This window comes from Diabrotica undecimpunctata, chromosome 8, assembly GCF_040954645.1.
Source record: "Diabrotica undecimpunctata isolate CICGRU chromosome 8, icDiaUnde3, whole genome shotgun sequence".
Taxonomy (NCBI): domain Eukaryota; kingdom Metazoa; phylum Arthropoda; class Insecta; order Coleoptera; family Chrysomelidae; genus Diabrotica; species Diabrotica undecimpunctata.
The window spans coordinates 9,938,676-9,958,585 of record NC_092810.1 but is presented as its reverse complement, the minus strand read 5'-3'; the positions used below and the strand labels follow the sequence as shown (position 1 = coordinate 9,958,585).

At 33.8% G+C, this 19,910-nt stretch overlaps 1 protein-coding gene across 1 annotated transcript in view; it reads left to right on the top strand.

The window, feature by feature from the left end:
• Positions 1–7,351: 7,351 nt before the first annotated feature.
• Cad99C (cadherin 99C) overlaps positions 7,352–19,910 on the top strand; it is a 210,430-nt gene continuing 197,871 nt past the window's right edge. The window contains exon 1 of the mRNA XM_072542457.1: positions 7,352–7,698. The gene's annotated coding sequence lies outside the window, so the exon portion shown is untranslated. The remainder of the gene's footprint in view (positions 7,699–19,910) is intronic.

Genomic DNA, 19,910 nt, shown 5'->3' with positions numbered 1-19,910 from the left:
CGACACCGGTAACTTCACAAGAAGACCAGGATCAGGTCGTAGAAGGGTAACATCCGAAAGAGATGATCGATTTCTGGTCTCATCATGTTTGAGAAATCGGCATCTAACTTCAGTTGAACTGGCAAATCGTCTGAGCGAAGTGAGAAATGTGGATGTAAGCAGATGGACAGTTCGTCGACGACTTGTAGAAGGTAATTTATTACCGGAAGGCCAGCCCTATCTCCAATACCATTCACAGAACATCGCAGAGCTCGCCTTGCTTTAGCAAGAGAACATGAACACTGGAGTGATGCAGATTGGAGCAATGTATTGTTCCAGATTTTGTCTAAGATCACCAGACGGCCGAGAAAGGGTTTGGAGAAGACACGGAGAGCGATATTTTCAATGTAATATTGCGGAAAGAATAAGTTATCGGGGGGCTCCGTTATGGTTTGGGCTGGTATCAGTTCGGAAGCCCATACTGATTTAGTTATTCTAGATAGAGGTTCTATGACTGCTGCAAGATACATAACAAGTATTTTAGATCAGCATGTGGTCCCTTTTGCTCCTTTCATTTAACCTAATTTTATTTTTATGGGCGACAACGCGCGTTTTCACCGTGCTAGAATCGTCAACCAATATATAGAGAAGGTGGGAATTGTCCGTATGAACTGGCCAGCTTGCAGTCCCGATCTCAATCCCATAGAACATCTATGGGATATAATGGGAAGACGTCTTCGAGCACGAGTACCCCGCCCAAACAATTTGGCTGAACTTACAGCGGCAACTTCCAACTTACATTCAAGAAATATGGGACCAATTGGATCAATTTGATATCCAGAGGTTATTTACCTCAATGCCTAGACGTGTACAGGCTGTTATAAGGGCCCGAGGGGGAAACACTAGATATTGATTTATTATCAATGTTTTTCTTAATTTCAGAAAGTATTGAATATTGTAACAATCAAAGGAAAGGATAAATTCAAATACCTGGGGTTTATAATCACGAAAAAGGCAACAACAGAGGAAGAAATTACACAAAGATTAGGACAAACAAGAACAGCAATCCGACAACTTAACTCAGTATGGTGGGATAGACACCTAAATATGAAGACAAAAACGCAGATTTATAAAACATTAGTGCGAAGTATTATGACATATGGGGCCGAAAATTGGATCATAAACAAGAAAAACAGCAGTAAGATAATAGCAACAGAGATGGAATACCTGCGAAGATGCTGCAGAGTAACAAGAATGGATAGGAGAAGTAATGACGAAATAAAGCAAAGAACATCAATAGAAACAGACATACTAACATATATAGAACAAAAAAGACTAAAGTGGTATGGACATGTAAGAAGAGCTAGCGACAGCAGATGGATAAAGAGAATAACCGAATGGAGCCCCATAGGAAGGAGGAAAAGAGGACGACCCCGAAAATCCTGGAGGAACGAAGTAAACGACGCCATGAGTAAGAGAGGACTAAACGATGGAGAATGGAACAACAGAGAGAGATGGAAACGGTTGAGCGAGGGAAGGCAGTGAATACTGTAGAATCCCTAAATATATATATATATATATATATATATATATATATATATATATATATATATATATATATATATATATATATATATATATATATATATATATATATATATATATATATATATATATATATATATATATATTGAATATTGTATTTTTGAGTTTTGGCGTATGTCTCTATAAATAAATGATTTTTTTGGATAAATATATATATATATATATATATATATATATATATATATATATATATATAATAACGGATTTATTACGGCTGTCACCTCTCCTCCGCCCCCAATTTCCATCTTTTTCTGTCCATTCCGTACTCTTCTAGGCCATCTGTACTCTGGCATTCTTTTAACATGTCCGAACCAGATTAATTGTTTTCTTTACTTATACATATATACCTGATTTAAAACTAATATCTTCAAACGTTTTCTTTTTTCAGCAAATAATACCCATGGATCGATTTTTTTGCACCTGAGTATATATATATATATATATATATATATATATATATATATATATATATATATATATATATATATATATATATATATATATATATATATATATAATATATATATATATATTATATATATATATATATATATATATATATATATCCATTTGTTTAATAATATAGTATATGTTATTGTTAAAATTTTTTAATTCCATAAATCAGTACAAAGTGTATAAAAACTTTAGTTTCACATTTCATAGAACTTTTCGTAGAAGAATAAAATCATAAAATCAATTAAAACCATTGGCAATTTTTACGATAGTTATACCATACTAATTTGGATAAGTTCTATTTGCAGCAAAGAAAGTATAAAAAATATTTGAAACTAAATTAATGCATACAAAATAATTATTATTACTAATACAGCAGAATGCGCCATCTATCAACCAGTATGAAAAGGTTCTGTATGAATAAGCCTGTGCTAACAGCAATCTGTATAATAGTATTGGATTTATTTCTTAGATGGTGAGCAGAAAAATAATATATTATATTTTACCATTGTTTATTTTACCGTTGATTACCCAAATTTGGGTTATTCAATCAACGATTTTACTGTATTATTAGTGAATTTTTATTACATGCTATTTACCTGTGGACCTCAAGTGAGCAACCGGAACAAAATTAGCGCCGTCTATCGACTACGGGGGAAAACTTAAACAACGCGCTTGTGTTAATTTAAATTTTTGTTATGGTATATGAAATATAAATTTAACAAAAAAACCATCAAAAATATTTAGCATAAAATAGAATAATTTGAATAACTAAAATGATCCAATTTTAAAAAAATAAACAATGGACGTCCGTTCAGAAGATAAAATGATTGATTTTACAAATTACATGTTTTATTTTAGATAATACGTTTAGACTACGTTTCTAAGAATTCAGATTATACATTTAAATAATAGGTACTAAAATACCAGCCATTCGTAGGGAAAAGGGAGGAAAGTTGACAAACTTAAGGCTAATATCAAAATTACGCTTCTTTTTATAAATTAAAAATAGTTATTTATTAATATTTTGAACTCTACTTGTCACAGTAATCAACCTACAACATAGCATAGCTACAGCTACACACTTTTTTTGTGTGTAGACAAAAACAGACGCAATAACTAATCTAAAAATATAAATTTAAATCAAAAAACAAATTCACATAAAAAATCCAAAAGAGATCAATGAAAAAGTCCTATAATTAAGTACTAAAAAGTTATAAGTTAACAAAAACAGTTTTTTCTCAATTCTAATTGTAACAAAAGTCGTACACCCATACTCTGGTCTTCTTTTCTTTTAAGTTTAGATCCGTACATTCAGAATGAGCCCATTTAGAGCACGTGTCACATCGAAACCATAACTCGTTGTTTTTGCCTTCATAGCAAATCAAACACACTTTATCGTCCTCTTTATTCCCTGGAACTATATCGTTATCACTGTCATAATAAGGTATTTCTATTGAACTCTCTGAAGAAGAATCGAATAACTGTCGTTTTGTGTTTTCATTTGTTTTATTTTTCCTTATTTTTTTTTAATTTACATTTTTTTGGTGGTTTTTAATTTGTGTGGCTTTTCAACTGACTTCAATTGTTTTTTTCGTTCTTTGTCTAGTTTTTCCTTTTGTTTTTCTTCCAGAGCATCTTTTACATATATGCTGGAAAATATAGAAGAAGGTAGTTTTTTACTACATCGTCTATTTTTTATGATTGCTTGAGGTAGAGGAGATAATCCAATTGTCGTTTTAATTTTCTTGGATGGGGTTCGTGGAGGCTTTATTTAATTACAAGTTGAAGTTGAAGGACGGGTCAAATTAAAGGACGTAATCCACTTATTGTAGGCAAAAGAGATACCTTTAGGAATAATCAAAACGATCGAAAATATCCACCAAAACAACAGATTAAAAGAAAAAGTAGAAGAAGAACTAATTTGGTCTTTCTCTGTTATGAATTGGGTTTGTAACTCTTTCTACTATTTTGCTGACTGCTGGAAATGGGCCTGTAATTCGGAGGGAAAAGCTGTTGTTCTCTGGTTTTTGAATTATTATCACATGGGCTTGTTTCCATCGATGTGGAAAGAATATGTAGTTCAATATTGTGTAATATTTGTTAAATGGCTAAATAAACTTGATTGGAAGAAACGTTAGAGCACTGTTTCTTATTTTGCCCGGTCCAGGTTGCCTCCTGATTAGCTCGATTATTTTCCTTGAAGATGTTGCATTCTTAATATTCAGGCATTTCTGCTTCTGGTTCGTCGACTTCTTCGATAACTTTTTCAATATCTTTATCTCAGTGATAATCTTATAAGCTGAAAAACTTATTGCAAATAATTCTAGAGTTCGTTTAAGTCGCTGGAAACCGGTAAATAAGGAAGAAATGGAAAAATTTTTGGGCATTTACTTGCTGACTGGTATAATCAGATTCCCTACATTAGAATGCTATGAAAAAAAGATCCCAATCATCGTTTGTTACACCAAATACAAATTGCTACAATCGCTTTGTAACAATTTTACGCTACTGGTATTTTGTTGACAATACAATTGTAAGAGATACCAATAATCGCTTGCACTAAATCCAACCAGTTATAGACATTGTAATGAGAAACTGCAGAAAGTTTGTTTCGCCAAAAGATTGCGTTGTTGTGGATGAATCCATGGTTCCCTTTCAGGGAAGACTGTTGATTAGTCAGTATAATCCAAACAAAACTCACAAGTATGGACTAAAGATTTACAAAGCCACAAATTATGATGAAAGTTTATTCTGGCCAAGATCCTCAAATCTCCAATCTTGATAAACCTGGAAGCGTAAGTGTCGAGCTTTGACGAGGGGAAAATGTTTATTGTAGATAATTGGTATACCAGTGTTCCATTAGCTGAATACTTGCTTCAACGCAAAACTGATCTTTGTGGGACATTGAGAAAAAATCGTAAAAACTTACCTTTATTGGTCAAAACCAAGAAACTGAAGAGAGGAGGTATAGGTCAAAATCGGCGTCCAAAGCCTAATATGATATTGAAATACAATAATCGAAAAAAAGGTATCGATCTTTCTGACCAATTGGCTAGCTACTATTCACCAATTCGCAAGACCTTGACATGGTACAAAAAAAGTTGCTGTCCTTTGGAGTTGGTATCATAAATACAGTTTATAAATTGAACCAGCAAAATAAATGTATAATATTGCAGGTCCAAATGAGTATTGTGAGAAATCTTTTGGGTATAAACGTTGTCCAGACACTTGCCATACCTACCCCGTCCACGTCACAAGTACAGCATTTTCTTAAACCGCTAGATAGAAAAGATGAAAAAATTACTAGACGTAGGTATGCCGGATGCTATAATGAATTTCGTCAAAAAGGAAAACCATCAGCAGCTGCCACTAATAAAGCCAAAAGAGTTTCACAAATATGCAACATCTGTACCAAACCGTTTGTCTACCATGTTTCCAAAAAGTACATTGAACAAGTAACTTTTTTCGACACTTTTTCTTTTTCAATAAATATTTACTTTTTATTATATTGTATATTATTTTATCTTACATATCCATTATTTAGTTCGCTAAAAGTGAAAACACAATAAAATAGAGGTGTTTAGTCTCGATATTATATTTTATCGCAATTACAATAAAATTACACATTTTTTCTCTTTGTCCCAACACTATTTATAATATATGGGATATGTTCTGTCAAGTCCACGTCTAATAAAGGACATTCTCCCTACGTCCACTTTTATAAACAACCTAATAATTGTATCGACGAATAGACCACATATGGTCTGTGAACTGGTAGTGCTTTTAGTCCACAGACCATACGTGGTCTGTGGATAGTGAACCTGTTAATATTCTTTGTAGCCTCCATATTTATTTCATGTTCTGTCCTTGTTCTTAAATTTCTTTTACGTGTTCGTCTCATTTTTGGCTTCTGTATTCTATTAGGACCTGTTTGATTTGTCGATTTAGTCGATCTGGCCTGTTCCTTTCTTCCTGGATTCGTTTTTTTTAGTCTCTGTTCTTTTCTGTCATCATTTCTCTTAGTTCAGTGTTTATTTCTCTAAACCTACCTCTATGGATCGTATGTTTTTCTCTGGTACTGTTTCTTAGAGCTTATTTTATATTATTTTCAAACTCTAGGACTTTATCTTCTAGAATTTCTGTATTTTGCAAATGCAAACAAATTTGCATTTGCTAGTAATCCTCCCAAATTCCAGGAACCTATCCTCGGGTACGTAGACAGGGGTGCTAAATCCCAAAAGTAGTTATATTATCTATTAGAGTGACAGAGCAATATCTGGCAGCTAACGGCATAGGTCAGAAAATAAATGTCAGTTTTATAAAGTTTATTGACACAAGGGTTGTTGATAATGATATTTTGATTAATGGCTATATAGATTAAAAAATGGTAATGTCCTATAAATACCTAGGTCATGAGATTCGCATAGGAAAAGATAACCAAACCGTTGAGCTTCTCCGTCGTATAAGACTGACTTGGGCAGCCTTCGGCAAGCTGAACCATATTTTCAAATCGTCTGATATACCAATATGCCTTAAAAGAAAAACGTTTAATCAGTGTGTTTTGCCAGTGTTAACTTACGGTGCGGAAACGTTGACCATGACAAGGAGAACAGTTCAAAAGATCCGTGTGTCTCAAAGGGCGATGGAGCGTGCTATATTGGGCGTTTCACTACGAGACAAGATCCCAAATCGCCAGCTACGACAAAGAACAGGAGTGGCTGATGCAGTAGAGAGAGTAGCAACACTAAAATGGAACTGGGCAGGTCACGTGGCTCGAATGACAGATAATAGATGGACAAAGCGGATACTGGAATGGAGACCAAGAGATGATGCCTACCGAAGCAGAGGTCGTCCACCAACACGTTGGACTGCCAATCTAAAACGTTGTCAAAGGATATGAATGCAAGAGGCACAAGATCGAAATAGATGGAAAATTATGAGGGAGATCTATGTCCAGCAGTGGATAAGCGAAGATTGAATGATGATAGATTAAAAAAATGTAGTAAGTACCTACGCAACTTTTTTTGCATTCCTCTTAATATAATTAAACGGAAACTTATTGTTTCAGTTAACCTATTTGTAATTGTTACTAAAAAAAATATTGCAACTCATTAGCGTGTAATTCATATACAGTGAGGGCCAAAATTACTTACTGTATAGTGTCTTCCTAATTATGAGTTTTTGTGATGGTACCATCATCGTATAAAAAGTTGCATACCTTCAAGACGATTTTCAAGAAATTCCGCCGAGCCTACAAGTCTTCAACCTTCGACGCACCGCTTACCTCGATCCAAGCAAATCAACTTTTACATAAAGCACCTACATACCTGAACAGTCACCCGGGTCAGGTCTCCGACATAAGGTGGTACCTATAGTACCCGACGAGCACCGCTATTCGAACCCAGCCGAATACGACTTTCTGACGAACGTAGGAAGAGGTTAACAGCGACAGGTGTCTCACCAAGAAGATCCCTTTTAGTGGACTTTTTTTAAACGTGACCGTGGTGCCAATTAGTGGATGTTTTGATTTTTAGTATGCGAGATTCGTGGATTTGATTTGATTCGATAGTGATTGGTGCTTTTTGTGCAGTGAGTGGTTCAATTTTGCCAAAGTTCACCTTATGGGATTTTACCTCTTTTTCGATAGGTTTTTGAAAGGTCTGTATAAAATAAAATTTATTTATTTGTCTTTAATTATAGATAATGCTTAAACGAATTAATAATATTTAATCAAATTTGTATTAGCTAGTTTTATTATTAGTACTTAGTACATAGTATTATTAAAATGTATAAAGTACATTTTTTTGAAGTTAAATCTCCGTCAAGCAAATTTTAATGATTATCCCAGTTAAAATAAAAACTTCTTTGTACTCCACAAGCATTCTCATTAAACATCTACAGTATGTCGTTGTTAAATATGATTTGTAATTATATTTCTTATTTGTTCTTCATCGTTGTCATATTTCCAAGAGGTTTTAAGTGGATTCTCTTGTAGTTTCTTCTTAAGTAAAATTTTAGTGACTTATAATTTACAATGTGCCAACTGTTTGATGAATTTATTATTATTGGTTGTAATATAGTTTTATTTTTTTAAGATTTTATTAGATATATACTATTTTAATGGGAAATAACCACAACTTTATATTAATTTTTTTACCAAAGTTTGTTCTAAGAGCATTTTTTAATACTATAAACATTTTCTTATGCAAAAATTATTCTCGTAATAAACTTAGCTATAAAAACTAGGTCGCCTGCAAATGCAATTCATAATATAGATGCTAAAAACTTTGCTAGCTACACAAACCATTCATTCATAGTATATATCATCCAGTTTACATTTCATCCTGTTTTCTACACTTAATTGGTTTGCAACTGGCAGCTCATTGCAAATGCAAATCTTTACTAATCTGCAAATAGCACAACAGCATATTGTGTCAGTCAAACTGAACTCACTCAAAATAATATCCCTTCCTGTTGAGTGAATGTAGGTTTAGATTTTATTTTTTTATAGAGTACCCTGTTCACAAAATCCCGTATTACAGTCAACAATATGGACTCAATATAAACGTTAAGAAGACAAAGCTTATGATAATTAGCAAGAAAAGAATAACAGGTCAACTCTACGTCAACCAATCACCTGTAGAAAGAATGACGCACTACAACTACCTTGGCACCATAATAAATGAAGAATGGACCAACAACCAGGAGATTAGAGCACGCATCGGAAAAGCTAGATACACCTTCAATGGGATGGGGGCATTCTTCAAGAGTCACAACCTCTCTCTTGATACAAAAGTAAGAATGCTGCGATGCTACGTCTTCTATGTCCTTTTTTATGGTGTTGAATCGTGGACCTTGAACAAAGATATGTGCAGAACACTGGAAGCATTTGAGATGTGGCTATATCGGAGAATGCTTAAGATCCCGTGGACTGACCGAGTCACAAATGAGGAGGTCCTCAGAAGAATGAATAAGAATCGAGAAATACTGACCACCATCAAATCTCGAAAGTTACAGTTCTTCGGACATATTATGCGAAATGAATCCAGATATGCTCTCCTTGAAGCCATCTTGCAGGGAAAAATATTTGGAAAACGAGGTCCAGGAAGAAGAAAAACATCTGGGTTAAAGAACCTCAGAATCTGGTTCAATACAACATCTGTGCAGCTTTTCCGCACTGCTGCAGATAAGATAAAGATTGCCATGATGATCGCCAACAATCGTAACGGATAGGCACATCAAGAAGAAGAAGAACCCTGTTCACATCGAAATAACAATACAAACTCATAGATTATATACCTAACAGGTAAGAAAATCAGGGTCAGTGTTGGAGAATCAAAAAGGGATAGATTTATATCATAATTAATGTTAAAATTGATGTTAAAGCAGATACATCGTATTGATATTTAACATTTAAGCAATGTGCATAGATTATGTGTTCGCTGCCAATGTGCGTAGTATTCGGAAAGCGAGGAATTGGGAGAAGAAGAATATCGTGGTAATTTAAGATTCCTCTGAGTACTCTCTCAACCATAATAAAGCACAAGGAGAAGATAATGCTGCTCAAACTGCTGGAGTACGGAAAAGAACTACTAAAGGTGAATTTCCGGAAAGGAAGAAAGTCTGGTCATTTGGCTAAGTCAGTATAGAAGACAAAGAGTGTCTATTATAAGGGTGGCTTACAAATTTGGAAAAGAGAAATGGAGTTGTATTTAAAAAAGTTTGTGCGGAAAGTGGAAGTGTTGATGATGCAGTTTGTTTAGGTTCTCACGGTAAATTGAAGACCTTGATTGAAAACTATGATGCCCGAGATATTTTTAATACTTCTGAAACTGGCCTATTTTTCAAATGTTTACCGGACCAGACGCTTACTTTTAAAGATGAAAAATGTCATGAGGGAAAACATAGTAAAGAGAGGTTGACAGTTTTGCTTGCAGTAATTATGGAGGGATTGGAAAAACTTAAACCCTTAGTGATTGGACTAAGGAATCATGCATAATTTTAAGACGTTCTATCGCAAAGAAATTGTTAAGCTTGTTTTAGAATCTCTTGACAAGCAGCTAACTGCAAATGTCAGGTTCTGACAGCTATTTCACTTATTGACAAGGCATGGAGAGATGTAACACACCTAAAAATTCTCAACTGCTTCAAAAAATCAGGTTTCTTAAAAGAAGATCAGGAAAATCTTTCAATACTTACGGATGAGAAGTAACCAGCAATAGAACCATTAGTTGACATCAGCGGCGTGAGTTTTTTGACTTTGTTCAAGTGGATGGAATGAAAAAAGTAACGATGAATATGAGTACAATACATCATAACCTTTCGCAAAGGTGTCAGTTAAGAAAGCAAGTTCCTGATTCGATACCTTACAGACCTTCTGTCTACAAAACAAAAGTGATAAAAAAGCATTTCAGGCACTTTTTCTCTTAAAAAAAATTATTGAGCAGTCTGAGGAGTAGCAACGTACTTTGAAACAAACCAGTATATTTAATACAGTTCTTTCGAAAGATTGGTTAATTCACATTATGAATGTATGTATGAATGATGTATGAATACCTATGTATAAAAGGGGAGGTTGCAGATCTAAACTTAAACTTAGATAACGAGTTTATTAAGTATTTAGGAAAGGTGGGGTAGTACATAAAGATGGTCCATGTCTACAAGATATAGAAATGAAAATCATCATCATCATTGGTGCTACAGCAATATAAAAGAGCATCGACCTTCCCAAGTCTATTACGCCAGTCAGTTCTATCCATTGCCAAATGTTGCCAGTTTGATGCGCCTAGGTATTTGTCTACAATCCTCATCTACACCATCCCTCCATCTGAGTTTTGGCGTACTTTTACTTCCCACAGGTTGTGACATAAGGATTCTTCTAGAAGGATTGTTCTGCTATGATCTTGCCAGATGTCCTGCCCATCTTATTCTTCCTATTTTTATAAAGGAAACTACGTCTTTACCACCAAATATATATTTATATCTGTGATATATCTCGTTGTTGTACCTCCTTCTCCAAACACCATCTTCACAGATGCCACAGAATATTCTTCTCAGGATCCATCGTTCAAATATAAGCAGGAGATTTTCATCTGCCTTGGAAATGGTCCATGTCTCCGACTCATATGTCAACACTGGTTGTATGAAGGTTTTGTATATGGTTATTTTTGTTTTTTGGCTTTTCATATGTCTACTCAGTTCAAAATAGCATTTATTTGCTAGGATTATTCTTCGCTTGATTTCTTCCGTCATGACGTTCTCCTTGGTGATCAGGGAGCCTAAGTATGTGAATTTGTCCACCACTTCAAAGGTAGAGTTATCAACCGTGAATTGGTGGCCGATGTTTCTGGCTCTATTGTTGGGTGTTGATGCCATTATCTTAGTTTTCTCCTCATTTACTTGCAGGCTCATATTTTTTGAGGCGTTTGACAAGGTGATATACATTTCTTCTAGCTTGCGTGTTGTGCGGGCAACTAGGTCAACATCATCTGCATATGCCAAAAATTGGGATGATTTATTAAAAATGTCTCATCTGCTGTCTATTTGGTCTATAGAAATGAAAATAGCTCGGAGAAAAAAAGCTACAAAAGCACGTCATTGGTTGATATTCAACAACACTCTCACCAAAGGAAACCAAGAAGAACCTTTCATAGCATCGTGTAAAATATTATAAAACGGAGATATGGCCAATGAGAGTACTATGAAATAAAAGTCAAAATACAAATTAGTAGAAGGGGCAGAATAAGGACTGAGGAAGTATGAAACCGGATGGAAGTAGAATGCTCAAAAAAATTGAAAAACGGAGCACTACAAAGAATGCCAGGCTATAGTTAAAACTGCAAAATATATAATATTTAAGTATCAGAAAAAAATTAACAATAATATTAACGCTATGAATCTACGTGATTAAAAAACAATGAGGAAGTAAGTAAATGGTCAAAGGATTTTTATATATCCATTAAAAAGTACGCAACACAAATAAAAGATGGACGTTTCGTAAATTTTTGTTGAAATAAATTACGGTGGCATAAAATATTTCAATATAGACCAATATCTGCGGCAATAGTATTATATCATTTTTTTAATAATGCGTAAATAATCACATTACATTTAGAACCAATTTTGTATACTTCATTGCACGATAATGGTAACTTTAGCTGCTGATACAATCTTTGTGTTACTAACTTCCGTAAAACGTTATACAATACCTACACCGATATTTTTATTATTGCAACCAAAAATTTAAAGAAGGAAAATGTAAATCATGACAGAAAAGTATACTGAAATTCTGGTTACACAACTATTTATTTATGGTGCATAATAAAGAGTACGGTTCTTAAAAGTGTTATTTTTAGATCCACTTTATTTTTATATATCAGTTATCCCACTATCATTATTCTAATAAGCAAACCTGTAAGCCATCTTGTTTTTTCCTCTAATAATGTTGTTCACTCTTCTGGAAAGATATCAACTGGCCCAACTGCTTTATTTTTTGTAGTACTTAAGCAACAACTCTTTGATTGTTATTTTGGTAACAATTTCTGTTATTGATGATGAATTAATTATAGAGAATTTTCGACTATTTTGGATGAAAGATGAAAGTTTTAACTTAAACGGTCCGCTGTGCTGGGAAAGTTTAATAAGACTAGTGTTTTGCTTAAAAATTATCGTAACTACTAGAATATTTATTTAATGGGGTAGCAGAACGTGTTTGTAAAGTTTACTAAAAACTGAGAAAAAAGAGCTGTAGAAAAAAATTCAACTTGAGTAGTCGAACTATTATGGATTCAAACAAGTTAAAGATAAGTACTAGAATGAAAAAGCAATTGGGTTACGTGGTGGTATCAAATAACCATTCCCTAAGTATAAATTTCAAGCGTTGTTGATATTTCTTCTTCTTCTTCTTATTCTTCTTCTTCTTCTTCTTCTTCTTCTTCTTCTTCTTCTTCTTTTTCTTTTTCTTTTTACTTTGATGTAGACATGACTGTCTGTTTTTCAATGTGCATCCAGTAAGTTGTCGTCTCATCGTTTTGGTTGTCTTCCTACTGATCGTCTTATTATTAGAGGTATTAGCATGCTTGATCTCCACTCTTGAGGAATCCTGTTTTGTCCTATTACTTTTTGATTAGTTTTAGTAATTGTTTGATCAGATCTGGTCCTCCGTACTTTAGGAGTTCGTTCGGTATACTACCCTCTACTGGTGTTTTTCTAGTTTTTAATTTCCTTAATATTTTCTTTAATTCTTCCTCATCAATATTTATTTCCTCGTTTGTCGTCACCTCTGGTGTTTGTGGTTCATTATCGTCATTTTTAGCAAATGAAGATCAAAAGTAGTCTGCCGCGTTTCCTTCCGAATGTGTTTTGTTTTTATTAGTTTGTTTATCTCTTCTTTGTTGTCAGTAATATCAATAATATGATATCAATAACTAGATATATATATATATATATATATATATATATATATATATATATATTACAGGATTCAACTTGTAAATACAATACATTTTGGAGATGGCTATCGCCGTATTCCCGTTCACCTCCGCCAATCCTCCCGGTCCAAGGCATGCTCCTCCTACAAACCTCTCGAATCCATTGCTCTTCTAATTCCTTCATTCCATGAGGTCTACCCCTTTTTATTCTTCCAGGAGGCTTCCATATGTGAAGTTTTTGGGGCCAACGTTTGTCAGGCGTTCTTAATAGGTGTCCAAACCATTATATACCTCTTCTTTCTATTCTGTCAATGAGCGTTTCTGTAGTATTCATGTTATTTTTTATAGATTCGTTGGCCTTCCTTTCCAGCCTTGATGTTCTAGCACTTCTCAAATAATTCATTTCAACTGCCAACAATCTTCTTTTCAAGTCTACATTAATTGTCCACATTTCAGAGTTATAACAAAGAACTGATTCCACCATGGTTTGCCCTATTCTTTTTTGTTCCTTTTGGAAATATTTCGATCCCACCATAAGGAGTTCAGACATCCTACAATTTTACGTCCCTGATTAATTCGGTGTTTAATTTCGGTTTCTTCCAAGCCGTTCTTATCAATGAGTGCATCTAAATATTTAAATTTTTCCACTTGTTTGATTTCCTCGTCCTCATCTATCAACACTTCAAACGTTGCATCTAAATTGGTAAATAAATATTCTGTTTGCTTCATGCTGACTTGTAACCCCCATTTTATATATTCTGTGGGAGAACTTTACAAAGTTCAGGGAGAACAGTATGTCATTTCCTATGGGGATTCTCATTCCCTGGCAGTGGTTTTTCCAATTTTGGAGGGCTGCTTCAATATATAAGTTAAACAGTAAAGGTGACATACTGCATCCCTGTCTTAGTCCTTTAGTTACTTTTATTGGCTCTGATAGTCTATTTCCGATTTTTAGGTAAGTAGTGTAATCCCTGTATACTTCTGTGATTATTCCTAAAAGGTATTGACTAATGCCGAGTTGTAAAGCATACTACAATTTAAGTCTTGGAACTGTATCATACGCCTTTTCTAGATCGATGAAGGCTAGATGTACTTCAGTACCAACCGCTGTTCTTTTTTCTATTAATTTTTGGAGTATAAACAAGTTATCAGTGCAAGATCTACCAGGCGTAAATCCACTTTGGTCTTCGCTAATTAGATGTCCTACATCATCTTGTATTTTTCCATTTATTATCTTTCCAAACAATCTCCCGAATATAGGTAGGACACTTAATCCTCTGTACCTGTTAGGATCTTTTTGATTACCCTTTTTGAAGATGGACACTTGGTGAGCGGTTTTCCATTCAGATGGTATTTTAATTTGTTGGCAGCATTGATTCATTAGAAAAGTTATTCGTTCTATTAGGAGTGGACCTCCGGCTTTAAGTAACTCTACAGCTATATTGCCAGGTCCTGAAGATTACCCATTTTTCATTTTAATTAACGCAGTACGGACCTCGTTGTTAGTAGTATTATTGTTACTATTTGTTTGTCTCTCCATAGTCTGCGAACCATCAATTAAATTTTCAACTTGGAGTCATTTTTGTTCCCAGAAATTGTTTTTTGCTTCTTTTATTTGATTGCGTACTTCTCCTTTTTTCCTTTGATATGTTACTCTATTGCTAGATGTTTTATTTGTTAGCCATTTCTTATATATTTTTTCTAGTTATCTAAATATATAACTAGAATTTATACTTTGCACAATATAGTTGCTCTTGGAACGCAAATTAGTTTATCTGACTGATTTACTGCTATTAATCTAGTACTAATCAACAATGAATAGCTTTATTCTAAACGGCCTCAAAAGGAATATTATAAAAGCCGAAATTACAGGTTAAATTCCATTTATTCATTGTATTATTGCTTGTGCAATTAATAAATATGTCAATATATTTGAATATTTAAGACAATACAGACAAACGACTTTAGAAGCACATTCATGTTTCCCTGAGCATAACAATTAAATACGAAACGAAATTTTCTAACATACTGCGTGTAGAATTCTTGAAGTAAGCAGCATCTAACCTCCAGACCACCGCCGTACCGTCAATAATCTTATTTATCACGACATTCTTGACATTCCTGACCCTTTAAATCAACGTTTGTGCATACGGCACTTTCTCTACACCTGACCGATCTCTTCGTTGTGTAACACTCTATTATATTTTAAATTCAGTCGTTAAATAAGATCATAATCGAACATGCTCTTGTTTTTTTTTCATATGAATGGTTGTGTAATTGCAGTTTCTTTGTATTCTTGAGTCATGATTTAATTTTTCCGTTTTCAGCAATAAATTCTTGGTTGCGTTAACAAAAATATTGGTGTGTTGTACAATCTTTTACGGAAATTGGTAATATCGAGGTAATATAGAGGTTGTATCAGCAATTTGTGTATGTCACCGTTATCTAATATTCAGTTATAAAATTGGAGTAATTTTTTCCTGGATTTTACACTTTAACAAGTCCATACGACAACGAATACACTGAAAAATTTTATTTATATTTCTAAATGAAGTAAGTATTAGGAGTATCATTAAAATAAGGCTGCAATAATGAAAAAGACAAAAGGGAACTTATTTTACCAGTTATTTAGATGCATAACATTGTAAAATAAAAATGGCAATCCGAAAAGTCTCTCCACTATAGAAGAAACTGCAGTTAGAATGCAGTGTTGGTCTTACGACGCGCAGCGATGCCGCTCATGTCGGCACAGTGGTAGGTGTGTGGTAGTTTAGTGCTAGACTAAAAAACCAGGACCGTACGCGCTTCCTTTCAAAAATCTTTATCCACCTTTACCCAAGAGAATAAGCAAAAAAAACCAATTAATTCTATAAAAAATGCTTCTATACATAAAATATCTAATACCTCCTAAATACTTATACATAAATACTAATACACGATAAATATATATACATAAAATACCCAAGAAGATGATAACTGAAAATTACTTTACGTACAGTACTAAAAAAAGTTTCTTTTATCAACTGTTCTACCGTTTTTTCTTTAAAATCGACGTTGTTTGAAACCACGTACCTTTTTACTTGACTCCACACCATCTCAATCGGATTCAGCTCGCAAAGGTAAAGCGGCAGTCTCAAAATTTTAACGCCATATTTTTCCGCAATTGTTTCAATTTTGTACTTGTCGTACTCGTCTCTAAATGCGGCCGCAGTATCCAGTAATTCTCACTTTTTAGGTAATCTTTCTCGAAGAAAATGTTCTTTTCGATTAGTCAATCCTTGATTTGCCTTTTGCTTCCCCAATTTTTTTGGGAAATCAAATTTGCGGGAGTGGTGTGATGCGTTATCCAAAACGACAACGTTTTCTTTGTCTTTCGGCAAGTTTGGAATTAACTTCTTTTTAAACCATTCTTCATATAGATCCCCTTCCATTTCATCTCGGTAATTAGCGGTTCTCTTCTTGGCCAAGAAAGTTAATTTGGCCCATGCCACAAATCTAGTTTCGCTTTCATTCCAGTAGAGCTTTTTTGAAGGCATCGTTGTGTCCTTCCATTCCTTTTTGTTTGAAACACCGACGTTAATCCAAGACTCACCAGTATAAACAAGGTTTACATTATTCTTTTTCCTTAATGATTCTATTTGTCTGAGGTAATTGTGTCTCCAAGATAGGTATGATATCTTTTGTTTCCATCATTATCAAATCTCGACCTCTTTTACCATATTCAAAACCCATATCATTTAGTAGCCTAAGAAATGTGGTTTTTGAAAAAGCTAGTAGGTCCTCATCATTCTTCATTCTGTTTCTTATGCTGTCGACGGTTAGTGGTATGTTTTCCAAAAAAAAATCCTGGACAATTTTCCTTATTCAAGATTTCACTCCCTCATCGTAAGTATTCTTACGGGAATAATATGTGAATTATTATGTGAATTACGTGAATTTATAATGATTTCTATTTACCAAAGAATGTGTTTACAATGGAAGCTATTGAAAGTTCATAAATTCAAAACTTTTCCAGAATATCTATGTAAAGCGTGATAAAGGTGTGGATAATGAAAATGTGAAATGACATGATATAAAAGTTCTACGTTTTGGTAAGGAGTTGGGTGTTATAGACATTAAATATGCACAGAAAGGTCTTGACGTTTCTATCCTTAATATTAAACGCAGAGGGCAGCAGATGGAACCTGTGGACCTAAACCATAAAACATCAAAAAAAGGAAGACTTGCTTTTCCTGCTGCAATACCTTGATCCAGTGTGCCATCCATTTTACCACGGACTCAAGAGTAGTGAGAATGTAAATGATGGAATTTAATGTTTTATTTTTAAATGATAAACATTGATTTTTTGTGTAAATTGATAACAGTGAGAAATTTGAAATTATTGATAACCATCCTTTTTCGTCCGTTGGATCAAAACGTAATCATTGAGCAGTTCACTATCCATGTTAAAGAAATAAGAGCAAATGAAGAGAAATTTTTAGAATTAGATAGATTTTAGAATACAATTTTGTAGAATTCATAAATAAAAACAATGAATTGCAATTGCATTTAATAGATTCTATTTGAGATTATTTTGTCAAATTACCAAACCTTAGCGGTTTGCAAGGGGGTCTATACCTGCCACGGGGTGCAGGTAGGCCAATGATGAAATTACCAATCTCTCGGGGTCTATATTAAAATTCCTATTTTTATGGCGGTGATGAGTTTGTACTATGTACAAGGGTATTTATGGTAATTGGTGATGACCGTGTACCCAGACCGTGTACGTGTACCCAGAAATACATTGCCTATCTTAGCTGCACTGCGTTTTAACTGTGTAAAATAAATCAGGCCAGATAGAAGAAAAACAGAATTAAATATAGTAAAGAAACATGATAGTTATCCCTATAGGTCTATCAGCAGTCCACACAATAAAAAAAACCTGAAAGATGTTACCCCCCATAATCGGAGAAATTGTAATAATATAACTCTCATATTCAACCGAGAAAGTGTTTGTTACTACAATTAAAATTTTATGACAATAAAACATTTACTGTAACGTCTAGTTGTTTATTTGTACAAAAAATGGCGGATCTCTCTCGTAAACTGTCGCAGATTTCAATTTGTTACATAACTATGAAAGTACCAATTAAGACGGATTAATTAAAAAATCCGTTGTTCTTAAAGTTTTCTCATGCAATTAATCAGAGCGACCATCAGTAACCATTTATGGGAACACAAAACAATGAGACTGGGAGACACAATGTGAATAAATTTTCACTGTGTATGGTAAGAGTATAGTACGGCTCACCAGGAATTTCCTGACTGTTTATTCACTTGCATACAATAAAACAGTTAAACAGTAAATAAAAACAGACAGTGATGTTTTGTTTGTAGTTCTTCGGTTTATTGCGATAAATGACAGAATTGTCCATTATTTGAAAAACAAATAATCGCGAGAAACTTCAAAGTGGGCGACGCCTGGTGGTAGATTTCAAAAGCATCAAGTTCGGGAAAACCTTGAAATTGTCATTAATTTGTATACATATTAGCGACCGGTTTATATTGTAATTAACAATGACTTCGACTTCAAAAAACTATTCCAGTGTTCCTCAATGTTGTTCCTTAATTCACAAAAAAATTCCATACATAAGTTTCCGCTGGAGGAGAATATGAGAAAAGTTTGGCAATGCATTTTAAAAATTGGTAAACCTATAACCAAGTACATGACTATGTGCAGTTTACATTTTACTGAGAACGATTACTTCAAAAGTGTTGATTAAAATATTATTTATATTTAATTTACTTTATAGTAACACCTGAAACTAAATTGAGAAGACTGAAAAAAAATGTTGTTCCATCAGCTAAATTGTCCCAAAGGTCTCATGAAGTTATTAGTAGAAAACGTAAGGCGTGATTTACAAAATATAACGTGGCCAGCTCCAAAAACTGCTTCACCCTCAACTAAAGATCTCTGCCCACCTTGCAACCACAAAAATAATAATTGAGATCATGTAGATTTTACTTTCCGTGTTTCAGACATACTGTAATAAAACAAATATTTAATTTTATTTTTATTCAGGTTTGGGAGTCAATTACCGTATGTATAAACTCGAATCACAAACAAATAAACTTTGAAGAACGTACTCCAACTTTTATTTTGACAAAACACACGTGTAAATGATTTATATTAAACGTTTTATAGTTTCGAGATCAAATGACAAAATGATTTGGTTTCCCGAAGTGATCGTCCATCTTTGAAATCTTAAGCGCCCCCTGTCGGAATTGGCTATCGCGAATACGGTTCTAAATTTACAAGAGACCAGAGAAAAAAAAATTAAAAAGACTTACATCTAAGCCGACATTTTTAAAAGGCACAAAATTTGCTATAAAGGTTTTATGTAGAAAGTCTTAATATGCCCAAATTGGAAAAAATTAGGATGGCAGTGAATATAACTACGA